This window comes from Euprymna scolopes, chromosome 10 (assembly GCF_053919585.1).
Source record: "Euprymna scolopes isolate OS-2025 chromosome 10, ASM5391958v1, whole genome shotgun sequence".
Classification (NCBI taxonomy): domain Eukaryota; kingdom Metazoa; phylum Mollusca; class Cephalopoda; order Sepiida; family Sepiolidae; genus Euprymna; species Euprymna scolopes.
The window spans coordinates 73,395,065-73,412,554 of NC_136491.1; the positions used below are offsets into that span (position 1 = coordinate 73,395,065).

Sequence of the window (17,490 nt, forward strand, 5' to 3'; positions counted from 1 at the left end):
CCGACCCACGTCTAAAGAGACTCAAGCTTGGATTCATAAGGAGTGCTACGACTTTGTACCCTTCTCTCACTGCCCCCCTCTATTACCAGATTAACCCCTTGGACTAATTCGTTTTGTCATACGCCGAGAACATCACCGACATGACCTCCCACAACGTCAATCTGATCGTTGCCATCCACTGAGTATTTGCCGAGCTCTTGTCGACGCTTGTGGAAATGCATGCTCCCAGTTCCGGACCTGTATCGGGGCGGTGATTTAGGCTGAAGGCGACTGTATTAAATAGATGTCAGTTCTACTATATAATGAAGTGTACCTAAATTGATTTTTTAAATACAATTTTTAAAATAAAGCCGTAACGATGTTTTCTTTAGGGCGACAAATTTCTTGTTCCAATTTGTATAATACTGCGCGGTCATCATTATTTGCCTCTTGAAGACAGGCTATTGCAATATGAAAGACCGGTTAACATTAGACAGAGGAAAAAAGAAATGAAAAGTTTTTATAGCTGTGGTAGTAAGAAAGGTACTTGCCGTAAATGTCTCACGGGAAATACTAAAAATTGAAGCTCAGTCGAGCACTATTTATGTAAAAAATGATAGAGTAAGATGCCTTATGTTTTAAAGGGTCTGTAGGGATCAGAAGAAATCACCTACATTTAAGGAACTTTTATCTTTTGGAGATTCTAATCCTTAAGAGGAAAGACAGTCCAGCTGAATGCAGCAACAACAGACCATTTCGACTTTTTCACACGCAATCGATGATCTTAAAATACGTTGGACTGTTACGATTACACACAATCTTTGCGATTTTTAAAAAATAGTTTGCCACAACAGACGCCATCCATATTACCTCACCCTTGTCGGAAAAAAAACATGTCGAAAAGTCGAAACCGCTGTATACTGCCTTTCACGACCTATGAAATATTTCCCTTTAAGTTGTAAGATTTTATTTCTCTGTTTGAATTTCATAGATGAAGATGGCTATGTTTTATGCTTCCAGACTTCCAAAATATTGTCGACTGTCAGGAAAATCGTAACAACTGAGGATATTTGGTGTATCGTAAACAGTATGTGACTAAATCCTCCGCTCAGCGATATGTATTTACCTGACAATGCCGGGTATTTACACCTAGTATCTATTATATATATAAATCCGTAATCCTGTCTGTTTGTTTGTTTGTTTGTTCACAATTTGATTAATATATACAAAACTTCCTGCTGGAAACGGTTATCTATATAAATTTTATTTACTATAAGATTTTCTTTATAAATAAATAGCATCACGATCAATATATATACACTATATTGAAGGCAATGTACATAATAGAACTAATCTAATTTGCATATTATATTAAAGAAAATCTTTTTAAATAATTCGCTCAATTAAAATTACTGATTATAGTAATGTAATTGATGTAATTGTTCTATTTAAGAGTATTATTTAAAGTTAATTTATTTAAATTATTTTAATTCAAGTTATTTTGTACTATTTGCTAAACTGGCACATTTTAAGTAATTTTCACTGATATTTCACTTCCGGTTATGAACGGATATAGTTTTTAACCAAATCGAGAGATATGGTGATAAAATGATTTGTTTTAATTATTTATTTTCTATAAATGTAAAAGTTACAAATATTGATAAAAAAAAAATAATTAGGCTAAGGATGATTTTATTTTTCGACGAAATATTTTAAATCGTTAACCCACAATTAAAGTCTCGGCTATAAATATCGATTCATTGTAAGGTGTTAGCACGTTTACCAAAAGGTTAAAATTTATTTCCTACGGACGATTTTAAAATCATTTTTCAACCATTCACTTGACTGTCTGAATTTTATTATCGTTTCCATAATACTTTGAAAAATAAACAAGGTAAAGTAATGCTTTTTATATCAGATATATTCCTACGCGTTTTTTTTTCACTTTTTTTTCTTCGATTTTCTTTTGAGAAAGATCTTATGTTTTCCTGTCTGGGTAATTGATTTAGTTGATAATGTATATTTGTGTGGGGGAGTTTCGACGTAATTATGGTTTTTTTTCGGGGGGAGGGGGTGTCTCTTTATGTCTCAGCGTCACTCAAAGAAAAATAATTGCAGAAGTACAAAAATGCGGGTGTTTTTATCTGTTTAGTACTTCTGCAGTTTACGAACCGTGCTATTTTTTAGATATGATTTACAAGTGTAATTCAATTTTTGCCGTATCTTCTGTTTATTAAATTTTTATGTGAAAGTCCTTCCTTTATTAAAAATGGGGTACTTTTTATATACACAACCAAGCATAGTTTATCCGCAAAAATCCTAATTTACATTTTTGGGAGCAACATAAACTGAAAACGGACCTGTACAGTTTTTTTTTCTACGTAATGTAGATCTTTCGTTTACATTTTTACCAGTGGCACAAGAAATGTCGTTTACCCAGAAGTTTTGGTTTCGAACCTGTAATTACATAAATATTAAAAGAATGCCAATTAGTATTGTGTAATACAAATATATCCGTAGCAAAGCTCGGGTAAATCGGCTAGTATATAAATAAATATAAAAAATAAGTCAGGATTTTTTTAAGCAAATCAGTGTACGTATTCGACATCCGTTTCATTATATTTTTTATTCAAAAAGGAACTTTCCTGTCTTTTTATGTAGTCATGGCAAGTGCTTGTCTGAGCTCCAATCTATGGTCCCTCCCAGCCAAACTTTCACAAAAAAATACTCGACAAGGTACAACCACTATCAACAAGTCCCCCCACACACTTTTTATCTGTGCTTAAATCTAAACGCAGGTTCCATGAACAAAGCTTTTTCCAAGAACTGCCTGCATATGACATTACTGTTCAACTTGTCTGCTTCCCACCCAACTACAATATGATAGCTTCCAAGTCCAATGTAAACAAGTTCTTGTTGAGCCGTCCCCGTAAATAATCTAAATTCTACCCAATCCTCACCATTAACAATTACTACACTACCACCTTAAATTCATCAACCCTTATCCTCGAGATGCCTTCGAACCTTGATAAATGATGATTTTCTTGTAAAAAATCGCATAGAAGAAAAAGCTTCGAGAAACTCGGCATTGACGGGTACGTCAACTATTTATGCAATAAAGCAGTGAAAAAATATGAAGCTCTACTCTAGTTCGTGTAAGATCACGACATCTTTACTATCTTCAAACGATTTTTCAAGTCAACTTTATTCAGTGCAAATTTTTCATTGGTGGATAATTGAATCAAACTTATAAACGTCTTCGGAATTTAATGAGTCGCAGAAAGCGTTTTACCTTCACATTGGGACGAATCTGATGCCATACATTAAACGTAATGCATTTCTCTTAGGTTAAAAAAAAGTTCTTTGTTCCCCACATGAGACACCCGCCAACAACTTGGAACGAGATAATTTTTAGTACGCCTGCGTCGCACACGTTGTCAATTGATATTAAGAGAAAATCGACAGTAAAGCCAAAATAATGGTGTGGGTTAATTTATTGTAGTTTATGCATCGTAAAATGAGAAATATTGTCGTCTCATGAGAATGATAACTACTTGGAAGAGAATCTTCCACATTTACACTCTTTTGGAATAACGTGACGGCTCAGCTGCAATTCTCTCGTACACACACACACACACACACACACACACACACACATATATATTTATATATATATTAGTGAAAATGTGTGCGTAAAGACACTTCTCAGCGTATATACTCAATGAATATATTATCTACAGACTTGAAATTTTGTATATGGGGATTCAAACACGTGGGAAATCTTTTAATCGGTTTTCATCCGGAAAAAGGGCTGCTAAGAGGTTAGAATGAAAAAATTGGTACTTGGGGTTATTTGATTTTTATCCGTTTGTCAAGTGTTTCTCGACCGCGCATGCGTGAACGTTCATATGACAGATTCCTTATGTTCAGATTAAATAGGTTAGAAAATTACTTTTTAAAGAAGGTGGCAAGCTGGCCTAATAGTTATCGTACTTGATTCACTGTCTTTAGGTTTTTGCTTCGATCTCAGCTCGAATATTTGATAGATATGTTTAAAGTGTTTAAAGATACGCGTGACGTATATCATAAACACGTCACAATTAAAGCCAATAAATAATTAATATTTACTGATAATAAAAGAAAAGGGTAAATACATTTTAATATACAAATGATAAATAAAAAATTCTGAATGTAAACTTTGTAAATCCAAGCTTAAATTACATAATAATTGTATAGTAAGTAAAACCGAACGTTTAAACACCGCAGATGTAAACAAACCCTTGTCACGTTGAACATATTAATATATGTTTATAAAATAAAACTATTAGGCTGTAAAAATTTGTAAACTGATGAAGCATATTTATTGACTAAATAATTATGTTGAAAAAAAAAAGATTAGTGAAGTAGGACGCTGGTAGTTTAAAAAAATCGAATGATATAAACTCATGTGAGCTTTTGCAGCACGCTAAGCAAAACTTGCAGTGTAATTTGAAGACTGAAATTTCTGTCTACAATGACTAGTGTTTTAATTTGAAAATAAAACAACTTGTACGCTGATTACTTTAAATAATAATATTGAAATTAAACTAATAGATACTAACATTGGCAACTTGAAACTGAATTATAAAAATTACTGTAGACCTTAAATCTAATCCCAGTACCGTGATAGTTAGCTTGTGGAGTAAATGTAAACACTAGTTGAAGCTAGAAAATATTTGGTTTTTAACCTAAAAATAATAAAATCGTATGTTCAAAAGAACTAATAACCATATATAATGAAATAACTGCCGAATTTTCCTTTATCTTATGTAGCTTTCGAACAGCATTTTAGGCACATACAGTCGTGAGAAAATACTACATTGCATCCTACGAGTGACACCATCACAATCGACACATCTATAGAGGAAGAAGTCCCTATTTTTCTCTCCAAATATTTAGTCCTATCATTGCTACTAGCTATCACCGGGACGAATTCTTCACGTTCCACAGAGTCTGTGATTACATTTACCGCAAGTGGCTCATACATACATAGACCTAACATGATCTTTCCAACTTCCGATTTATACATCGCAAGGTCCGTCTATTCTGATTGGCTAGGCTCTAAAAATTCTTATATTCCGGAATTCAGTTCTTCGCTTTATAAAGAACGGTTACTAAAATTAAAATATGGTGTCACTAAGAGACATGCTATTTCATCCGGCGTCGTTCGTTTAATGCATAAGTCAATACAATCATGTAAGATCGAAAAATACAGGAGAGAAATAATCATTAAACAAACATTAAACAGTTTACTTGGCTTTTATACCCACATTAAACCACCCTATCCACTATAAGAATCTCCTTCCTCGTCGTCGTCAAAACATCAACAAAAAATTACACAACCCTTGCGATCGAGTTTTTTAACCATTGAACAGATTTTAACATTATGCTTACATTTGGAACCTTTAACATACACTATTACTACAGCGCTATCCTTTCTATTTTTTTTTTTGTCGACAAGTTTGTTTCGTGAATGTGTGTGTGTGTAAGATTCCAATACATCGTAGCGGTTGGACTGCTGTTCCTTTCAATTAGACGAGATCCACATTGTGTGTAAAGGTATTACTCTTCCCATTCCCCTCTCATGCGTACATACGTGCGTTTGTGTGCGTGTGTTCGATTCGATTACACCTGAGAAAGCGCTAACATTTCTTCTTCTTCTTCTTCTTCTTCTTCTTCTTCTTAACATTCTGTTTTTAATTATCAATTTATTTGTGTATTGTTTTCTTCTTTTTTCTTTTTTACGCAATTTAATTATGTCGTGGTGTGAATCTTTTATTTATTTATTACATTTTCTTTTAACCTTTGAACTTAAAAAAACATGTATATCCAATATCTCTCTTTCTACCTCTTTCTAACGCACACACATTTTTACTTTTTATTTTTTTAAATCTGTTTTTATTTACAGAATAAGACTTTTAGACGCTACCTGTTAGTTTATTTTTTTTAAGTATATGGAATATCCCCGACTGTGGCCTACGCCCTGCGTAATCTATGACGTATGTGCGCGCACAAAAACACAAACACATTTTTACTTTTAAAAATCTACTTTTTATTTTTAGAGTAAGTTACGTGTTTTAGATGTTAGTCCCCGACTGTGGCCTACACACAAATAATAAGGTTATTATTTCAGCACGATCCGTCGCCATACAATTGAATGCGATCTTTAATAAAGCCAAGTTAAAACTTTCAGCATTAAATGTTTTATATTTATTTGATTAAAATGAACACATAAACTAATTGACAGATCATTATCAATTTTGGAGCACAGCTGCTAGGCGCAAAGGGATGTCTAAATATGATCTGTAATTAGTTCCCCACTGGTAGCATGATGAAAAACGCGGAAGTCCGCTATGCAACATACAAATATTTGTGCGTGAGGTCGCCAAGCTAATTCCAGTAAAGCAACTGGCCTTGATGGCATTCCAGTTATAGTGCTGAAAAAGCTCCAATCAGAACTTGCCCCCATACTTACAAAGCTGTTTAAGCGTTGTCTTAAGGAGAAGTGCTTTCCAACACCCTGGAAAACCTCATCAGTATGCCCTGTATTTAAGAATTCAGGTGAAAAGTCATCTCCCTCTTAGTACAGACCAATAAGTCTCCTGTGTGTCATGAGTAAGTTGTTGAAATCCATATTGAATAAAGAAGTAGTCAACCACCTCAATAGAAACAACCTTCTTAGTGACATGCAATATGGTTTCCGCTCCACAAGATCTACAGCAGATGTGCTAACAGTTATACCACATAGGATTAGTGAATCTCTTGACAAAGGTTTCCTTTCCAGGGCAATTGCTCTTGACATATCAAAAGCCTTCGATAAGGTATGACATAAGGGCCTACTTCACAAGATTTCCAGCTACGGTATTACTGGAAATATTTTCTCAATAATTAAATCATTTCTCTCCGATAGGTTCATAAGAGTAGTGGTTGATGGGCAGAAATCAGAGGCCCACAGTATAAATGCTGGAGTCCCTCAGGAGTCCATCCTGGGCCCAACTCTCTTCCTGATCTACATCAATGATATCCCAAAACACATACTTAAATCATTCGTTGACATCTATGCTGATGACACGACCATCTATGGCAACACATCAAAGGCCGTAAATGATGATGTTCTCTCTGATTCTCTCTCCTCTGATCTTGAGCACGTGGTACAATGGGGAAGAGGTGGCTGGTCACTTTTAATGCATCCAAAACCAAGCTTCTATCTTTACATCATCAACGCTCTGATCCCCATCTGGCATCAATTGAAATGGATGGCTCTCGTCTTGGAGAGGCTCCATGTTTTTACAAGCTTCTGGGCTTGACCTTTACTCCTGATCTGAAATGGAACACGTACATCAAATCTGTTGCCAGGGACGCTGAGAAAATGGTGGGATCCTTCTACCGCTCCAGAATATATCTCACTACTGATGCAATTCTCTATCTGTATAAAAGCCAAGTACGTCCAAGGATGGAGTACTGCTGCCACATCTGGGCAGGGGCTGCTAAAAACAGCCTATCATGCCTTGACAGAGTTCAAAATAGACTTCGTGGTTTAGTGGGGGATTCCCTTTTCTCTTCCCTGCAACCTCTCTCCCACAGAAGAGACGTTGCGAGCTTGTCTTTGTTTTATCGTTATTTCCATGGCAGGTGCTCGTCTGAGCTCCAATCCCTGGTCCCCCCTCGCCAATCTTTCACGAGAAACACCCGTCTGGCTGAAACTACTGTCAATAATTTTCACCACTCTTTATCTGTGCCTAAATCCAAGCGTAGATTCCATGAGCAAAGCTTCTTTCTTAGAACTGCACGCCAGTGGAACTCTCTGCTGCGTGCCTGCTTCCCACCTGACTACAACTTGGACGTCTTCAAGCCCAACATAAAGAAACTTCTGACAAACCGCCCCCTTAAGTAAGACACTCTATTAAAACCTCCAATACTAATGATTACTACAATACTATCTCATTGATTACTGTACACGCAATAACCCTTATCCCTGAGTGGCCTTCGGGCCTTGATAAGTGGTGACCCCCACGTAAAAAAAATCCTATTCCATCATTTTCAAATAAACATTTTATTTTGTTATTTTTATGACGCTGGGCAACGCCGGGTAGCCTTGCTAGTTAAGTAATAATTTTGAAAATTTAATAAATAAAAAATAATAAATTGAGTTAAAAAAGAAAAATTAGTTGCAAATCCAACTGTTTAGCCCGTGATTACCGGAACTTTGAAAAATAAATGACATGCAACAGAAGAAAAATAAATGCCTGCTAACTCTAACTACAGAATTCGAGAAATTATTGTAAGACAAGTGCGTTTTTATTTAAAATGAAGTTAAAACATATTTGATACATTATACATATGTTGTGGATAAAAATTGAATACCTTCTGTGTTAATACGAAGGATACTGAGTCATGAACTACGAAATTTTTGACAAATTGAAACATGAAACCCAAGTGGTGCTTAATTATAATTCATAAACTATTATATACTTGTATGCCAACACTAAAGGCTGAAACAATTGTAGGCAAGATTTTACTAATAAAAGACCAACGTTTTGAAAATGTGTAAATACTTTTGTGGTATCTTCGAGGAAAATGTATATATATATATATATATATATATATATATATATATATATATATATATATATATAACTACTTCATTTACTCACATAAACCTAATATACGAAAGTATAGATTTATGCGTAAACTTTAAGTATTTACTTCAAAAGTGCTCAACACGTAGGTAGAGCTAGTTAGTAATTTATAAAATATATATGGCGATTAAGCTACACTGAATATTCTGCGTTTCATTCACTATAGGATTCGTCAGGCTTATGCGCGAATTCTGTGGTTGCTTCTTGTTTTTATATTTATATATATATATATCTTCTGTTGCGCTCTTGAGCTATCTAAAAGAGATTTTTATGTTATTTATATACATGTCATTGCTATCACTAGTAGTTAAATAACATATAAACATATATGCTATATATATCTATATATATATATATATTATATATAATATATATACATATATGCTATATATATATATACATGTATATTATATATTATATATAATAAATATATATATATACATATATATATAATACACACACACACACACACACACACACACACACACACACACACACACACATATATATATATATATATATATATATATATATATATATATATATATATATGCTCCACTATCAGTAGTGCAGACTGGTGAAAAAATAGTGACTTTATTTAGCATTAAAGGAATTCCTTTTCAGTAAAAGTAATTGGATACTTTCGCGTTGTTCATAAATAAAACTATATTTAAATGAATAGATAATATATTTATGTATACTTTTGGCATCATCACGTCACCACAAGGCTTTTCATTAGATCATCGAAGTCAATCAATGTTGAATTTCGTCAATACCAAGTAAGCGGACATTTAGGAATAGCAGGCACAGTATATAGAGAACATGGACAACTCCTGCAAGACTTGCAAAAGCCTTCCTTCATTATTTCCCCTGACCGGGATATTCATGAACCTGGAGACCACTTGTGAATTTAATAACTACATGATGTGAGGAAGTTAGTTCAACCTGTCTAGAATGAGTGCCGCCATATATATATATATATATATATATATATATATATATATATATATATATATATATATATATATATATATATATATATATATATATATTACAGTAGATAAGAATAACATCAGCACCGGCGATTTTAAATGAAAAAAATGGAGACTTATAATTGGTTTCTTTATTGAACTTTCAAGTTGACAAGAAAGTTCTTGCGGTTTTAAACTTTTAGGTTTAGATCAACATGTCTCGGCTCAAATAAAAACTTATTGGTCGAAATAAACACCATCAGAATCAACACATTTTTTTTCCAACGCACAACAAGTGTATTTATGATAGTAACGTAAATATCTGGTGGCGATGAAGTCGCTGAAAGCCTTGTTGATATCGCTTAGGTTTTTGTAGCATCTCTTACGCAGAAACCTGTCGAAATGCTTGAAAAAGTGGTAGTCGATTGAAGTTGGGAGGTCTGGAGAGTATGACGGATGAGGCAGAGTATCGTAGTCCAATTCTTTCTACACGTGCAGAGTCGGCTTAAAAACGTGCGGTCGGACATTGTTGCGGAGGAGAATTTGACCTTTTCTATTGACTAATGTTGGGTGTTGTTGTCGAAGTTTCTGATGCATTTCATCCATTTTTGACAGCACTTCTCTGTCGTAATGGTTTAACCTGCACTAAAAAAAACTGCAATGGATGAGACCGATCGCAGACAACCAACCAGTCAGTATGACCTTTTGGTGGAACTCTGGCTTCGGAAAGTGTCGTGAGCTTCGTCGGATTCTAACCACTGAACCGAGCGTCGCCGGTTGTCGTAAAAACCCCTACTTTTCATCGCAAGTCACAATCCCGTCGAGAAACGGATCGTTCTTGTTGCGAAAAAAAAGGGAAGATGATACTTCATAACGGCTTTTCTTTTAATTTTCATTCAATTCGTGAGGCACTCATTTATCAAGTTTTTTTGCCTTTGCAATCTCTGTTAAATGGTTGAAAATCGTCGTATACGTTACGTCTAATTCAGAAACAAGTTCTCGAACAGTTGTGCAGAGATTGGTTTCGACTAAGGCTCTTAATTGAACGTTGTCAACATCCGATTGTCGACTACTTATCACCTTCAAGACTCTCGTCGCCGCCGCGAAATTTCTTAAACCATCATTATGCTGCGCGTTCAGTAGTAGTTCTTAGACCAAACTCTTTGTTTATGTCGCGAGCTGTTTCAGCAGCTTTTCCGCCTAGCTTGAATTGAAATAATAAAATTGTGCTAATTTGCTTTTTTCCTTATTTTATTCAAAGTTTTGAAAAGACATATTTGTTTTAAAACCATCGTAATTTAAACGATTAGAAACAACGAAAAACGCTCTTTAAAATGATATACAAAATAAAAGTATTATCACGAAAACTTATTGAAAATACATCATTTGAAATCAAAATTTAAACTTCCGGCTCGCTCGTCTTGTGATTTGTAACTATACTAGCATGGGTACCTGGCGTTGCCCAGGTGTTTGGAGGTGTATGCTGAGAAAAAATTAAAAAAAAGGTCAATTTTTTAAATTTTGACCCCTATTATTACCCCTTACCATTTACTGTGTTGGGCTCAAATCAAGTAATTAAGTTAGATCCATGTTTAAGGAAACTATATCTAAAATTTCAAGTGTTTAGAATTAAAATTGTCGGAGGAGTTTGGTAGAGTTCTCAAAGGTCAAATATTTGAACTTTGACCCCTTAACAACCAAATTTCTGGCCGAAAACTGATCACATAGATTTTCCCAAATCTCAGTACCCTGTATATCAAATTTCGAGTCTGTAGACTAAAAACTGACAGAGTTATTGCGTAGGGAAATGTACTCAGACACACAGACAGACAGATAGACAGAAACACAGACACGTTCACTTTTATAGATATACTGGCATGGGTTCCCGGCGTTGCCCGGGTATTTGGAGGCGTATGATGAGCAAAAAAAAAAAAAGGTCAATTTTTTTAAATTTGACCCCTATTATGACCCCTGAAAATCTATTATTTTGGGCTCAAATCAAGTTATTAAATTATATCCATGTCCAAGCAATGCATATCTAAAATTTCAAGAGATTAGACCCAAAATTGTCGGAGGAGTTTGGTAGAGTTCTTAAAGGCCAAATCGTTGGGCTTTGACCTTTTAATCGCTAAATTTCTGACTGAAAACGAATTACAAAGATTTTGCCAAATCTCAGTACTCTGTATATCAAATTTCGAGTCTGTATACTTAAAATTGACAGAGTTATTGCGTAGGGAAATGTACACACATAGACACACAGATACACAGACACACACAGACAGACACTTTCACTTTTAGATATATATAGATAGATAGATTTCCATTTTCTGTTTTATTTTTCAATCTTGTTATTTCTTCTAATTCGGCGCTTGTACTCATAAATTATGCCAATATTTTCGGTGTAAGCAAGTTGAACAAGTTTTGTTTTTTCGGATCTGTAATGTGAATGTCATTCATGTTTCAGACTGAAAAGTGAAGCTCCAATTTAAAAGCATACCACTGACGAAAAAGTAAAAACAATGTAACCAAGTGAAGCAGGCATGTTCCCCCGTGAGTGCACAGTGAACGAAGCATAAAAACACAACCGTGTCTATCATTTGCCACATCCCATTCAGCTCCAAAAGTTCTCAAGGCCTTAACATATTTAAATTTGAGTTCAGCACCATGACAAAACTGCTAAATAGACATACACAGATTTTGGACAAATATGGTAAAATAGTCCCAAAAATGGAGTGTTTTTATTAGCCCCTGGGGTACACGCAAGAGTTATCGCGAAGTATAGACAAACAGAATTATATAGAAATCAGTTAGTTACAACTTTTCAGAAAGTTTTATAAAAATCCAGCGCCATTTTTTTTTTAATAAGCACAAAAGTGTAAATTTCAGCCATCTTAACCTGAAAGGCACCACTAGGATGGGCAACCTGAGTTTTCCTGGAAAATCCGTTCTATTACTTTTTTGTACTCATATCATGGTTAATGTTTGTTAAAATTTCAAAAAATTCCAAGGCGTACTTATTGAGAGAAGTGTGGACAGACGAACAGACAAACGGACAAGTGTGAATTTACAGGTGCACCCTCCTTTTGTTGGAAGACCAATTAACAATAAAAAAAAAATTAATATTAATTCCATAACGATAATAAACTGAAATATATTTATTTAATCATAAATATAAATATAAAATAAAATATTTGTAAAATGCTTAAAGCAAAAGAAGAGAAAAATATAAAAAAATAAATCAAAAAATAAAGTAATCTATACATTAATAGGATAATGTGTGTGCTATTTATTTTGTGTGTCACGCTTACATCCGAGTGAATGTCGTTGAATTATTATGGACTTCCATTTCTTGTAATAAATATATTTACCAAGATTTCTTCATAAATTTTGGTTTCGATTTCAATTATAATGGCACTGAAGCCATTTATTCTTTTATAAATAATTTTACCAAGAATTCTTCATAAGTTTTCCTTTCGGTTTCGATTATAGCTGAATGAACTAAAGAGTATATATATATATATATATATATATATATATATATATATATATATATATATATATAAGTTTTGGTTCCGGTTTCGATTCAAGCTGATGCACTCAAGTCATATGGATATATATACTTATTTTTTAAATCGAAACATTATACTGTATAAAAATCGATAGAACATTAACTCTATAACACTATATACAAAATCTGCATGGATTAAAATATTATATTTAAGCGTATTTGACGACCGGGCTACGTCGGGCGCCCCTACTAGCTTAGATAAATACGTTTGCAGTTTTAACAAAATAGCTACAATAATATCAGAGCGTCTCCATTTACGCTGAATGCCACCATCAATATATTACATATCAATGAATCTGCTGCGAAATTTCCACAGGTCCTGCTAGTAATAATGAATATAGTATAAATTATAAAATTAGACTTTATTAAGTATTAATTACAAAAATATGAAAAAAAAAATACTTGAAAATAATGTAAACATCCTCACGTTAATGGAATATAATAAAGGAAATTTGATGGACGCAAAACGCACACAAACCACGGGTAAGCGGATAATCTGGACGAATAAATTTGGGTCCTAATCATCCGATTAATCTGGTCAACTTCTGCCCATCTTCGCAGGAAATTCTGAAAAAAAAAGACCAAAATAAATAATGCTGTTTGTAGTAAAAAAATAAGAAAAGAAATAAAAAAGATAAATCTATTTATATCTTTATATTTATTTCCGCTTGTCAAAATAACAGAATTATAAGTGTCTGGGTGTGTTAGAAAGGGAGCGCAATCATATAATGTAACAAAAGTCGGGGGTAGACATTAGGGATGGATTTTGAAGATAAAACATAAGCGATGGATTTTGAAGATAAAACATAAGGGATGGATTTTGAAGATAAAACATTGGCAATGGATTTTGAAGATAAAACATTTCCAATGGATTTTGAAGATAAAACATTTCCAATGGATTTTGAAGATAAAACATTAGCGATGGATTTTGAAGATAAAACATTTCCAATGGATTTTGAAGATAAAACATTTCCAATGGATTTTGAAGATAAAACATTTCCAATGGATTTTGAAGATAAAACATTAGCGATGGATTTTTAAGATCAAACATTTCCAATGGATTTTGAAGATAAAACATTTCCAATGGATTTTGAAGATAAAACATTAGCAATGGATTTTGAAGATAAAACATTTCCAGTGGATTTTGAAGATAAAACATTAGCGATGAATTTTTAAGATAAAACATTTCCAATGGATTTTGAAGATAAAACATTTCCAATGGATTTTGAAGATAAAACATTTCCAATGGATTTTGAAGATAAAACATTTCCAATGGATTTTGAAGATAAAACATTAGCGATGGATTTTGAAGATAAAACATTTCCAATGGATTTTGAAGATAAAACATTAGCGATGGATTTTGAAGATAAAACATTGGCGATGGATTTTGAAGATAAAACATTGCCAATGGATTTTGAAGATAAAACATTGGCAATGGATTTTGCAGATAAAACATTGGCAATATATTTTTAAGATAAAACATTGGCAATGCATTTTGAAGATAAAACATTGGCAATGGATTTTGAAGATAAAACATTTCCAATGGATATTGAAGATAAAACATTGGCAATAGATTTTTCAGATAAAACATTTGTTATGGATTTTGAAGATAAAACATTGTCAATAGTTTTTTAACATTAAACATTGACAAAGGATTTTGAAGATAAAACATTGGTAATGCATTTTGAAGATAAAACATTGGCAATGGATTTTGAAGATAAAACATTGACAAAGGATTTTGAAGATAAAACATTGGCAATGGATTTTAAAGATAAAACATTGGCAATGGATTTTGAAGATAAAACATTGGCAATAGATTGTAAAGATAAAATATTGGCAATGGATTTTGAAGATACAACATTGGCAATGGGGTTTTAAGATAAAACATTGGCAATAGATTTTAAAGATAAAACATTGGCAATGCATTTGAATATAAAACATTGGCAATGCATTTTGAAGATAAAACATTGACGATAGATTTTAAAGATAAAAACTTTGGCAATGGATTTTTAAGATAAAACATTGGCTATAGATTTTTAAGATAAAACACTGTCAATGCATTTTTAAGATAAAACATTGGCAATGCATTTTGAAGATAAAACATTGGCAATGGATTTTGAAGATAAAACATTGGCAATAGATGTTTAAGATAAAACATTGGTAATGGATTTTGATGATAAAACATTGTCAATCGTTTTTTAAGATAAAACATTGACAATGGATTTTGAAGATAAAACATTGGTAATGCATTTTGAAGATAAAACATTGGCAATGTATTTTAAAGATAAAACATTGGCAATGGATTTTGAAGATAAAACATTGGCAATGGAGTTTTAAGAAAAAACATTGGCAATGGATTTTTAAGATAAAACATTGGCAATAGATTTTAAAGATAAAACATTGGTAATGAATTTTGATGATAAAACATTGTCAATAGTTTTTTAACATAAAACATTGGCAATTGATTTTTAAGATAAAAAATTTGCAATAGATTTTTAAGATAAAACATTGACCAAGGATTTTGAAGATAAAACATTGGCAATAGATTTTTAAGATAAAACATTGGCAATTGATTTTTAAGATAAAACATTGGCAATGGATTTTGAAGATTAAACATTGGCAATGGATTTTGAAGATAAAGCATTGGCAATAGATTTTTAAGATAAAACATTGCCAATGGATTTTTAAGATAAAACATTGGCAATAGATTTTTAACATAAAACATTGGCAATGGATTTTTAGGATAAAACATTGGCAATAGATTTTTAAGATAAAACATTGGCAATGCATTTTTAAGATAAAACATTGGCAATAGATTTTTAAGATAAAACATTGGCAATAGATTTTTAAGATAAAACATTGGCAATGGATTTTTAAGATAAAACATTGACAAAGGATTTTGGAGATAAACATTGGCAATGAATTTTTAAGATAAAACATTCTCAATGGATGTTGAAGATAAAACATTGGCAATGGGGTTTTAAGATAAAACATTGGCAATAGATTTTTAAGATAAAACATTGGCAATGGATTTTTAAGATAAAACATTGTCAATGCATTTTTAAGATAAAACAATGGCAATAGATTTTTAAGATAAAACATTGTCAATGCATTTTTAAGATAAAATATTGGCAATAGATTTTTTAAGATAAAACATTGGCAATGGATTTTATAGATAAAACATTGGCCATAGATTTTTAAGATAAAACATTGGCAATAGATTTTGAAGATAAAACATTGACAAAGGATTTTGGAGATAAAACATTTGCAATGAATTTTTAAGATAAAACATTTCCAATGGATTTTTAAGATAAAACATTGGCAATAGGGTTTTAAGATAAAACATTGGCAATAGATTTTTAAGATAAAACATTGGCAATAGATTTTGAAGATAAAACATTGGCAATGTATTTTGAAGATAAAAAATTGGCAATAGATTTTTAAGATAAAACATTGGAAATAGATCTTTCGATAAAACATTGGCAATGGATTTTGAAGATAAAACATTGGCAATAGATTTTTAAGATAAAACATTGGCAAAGATTTTTAAGATACAACATTGGCAAAGATTTTGAAGATAAAACATTGGTAATAGATTTTTAAGATAAAAAATTGGCAATTGATTTTTAAGATAAAACATTGGCAATGGATTTTTAAGATAAAACATTGGCGATAGATTTTTAAGATAAAACATTGGCAATAGATTTTTAAGATAAAACATTGGCAATGGATGTTTAAGATAAAACATTGGCAATAGATTGTGAAGATGAAACATTGGAAATAGATTTTTAAGATAAAACATTGGCAATGGATGTTTAAGATAAAACATTGGCAATGGATTTTTAAGATAAAACATTGGCAATGGATTTTTAAGATAAAACATTGGCAATAGATTGTGAAGATGAAACATTGGCAATGGATTTTTAAGATAAAACATTGGCGATAGATTTTTAAGATATAACATTTGCAATTGATTTTTAAGATAAAACATTGGCAATGGATGTTTAAGATAAAACATTGGCAATGGATTTTTAAGATAAAACATTGGCAATGGATTTTGAAGATAAAACATTGGCAATGGATTTTTAAGATTAAACATTGGAAATAGATTTTTAAGATAAAACATTGGAAATAGATTTTTAAGATAAAACATTGGCAATAGATTTTTAAGATAAAACATTGGCAATGGATTTTTAAGATATAACATTGGCAATAGATTTTTAATATAAAACATTGGCAATGGATTTTGAAGATAAAACATTGGCAATGGATTTTGAAAATAAAACATTAACAA

At 32.2% G+C, this 17,490-nt stretch overlaps 1 long non-coding RNA gene across 1 annotated transcript in view; it reads right to left on the bottom strand.

The window, feature by feature from the left end:
- LOC145286492 (uncharacterized) overlaps positions 1 to 17,490 on the bottom strand; it is a 318,198-nt gene that overhangs the window by 219,794 nt on the left and 80,914 nt on the right. The window contains exon 2 of the long non-coding RNA XR_013869161.1: positions 13,669 to 13,763. This is a non-coding gene — a long non-coding RNA (uncharacterized LOC145286492). The remainder of the gene's footprint in view (positions 1 to 13,668; positions 13,764 to 17,490) is intronic.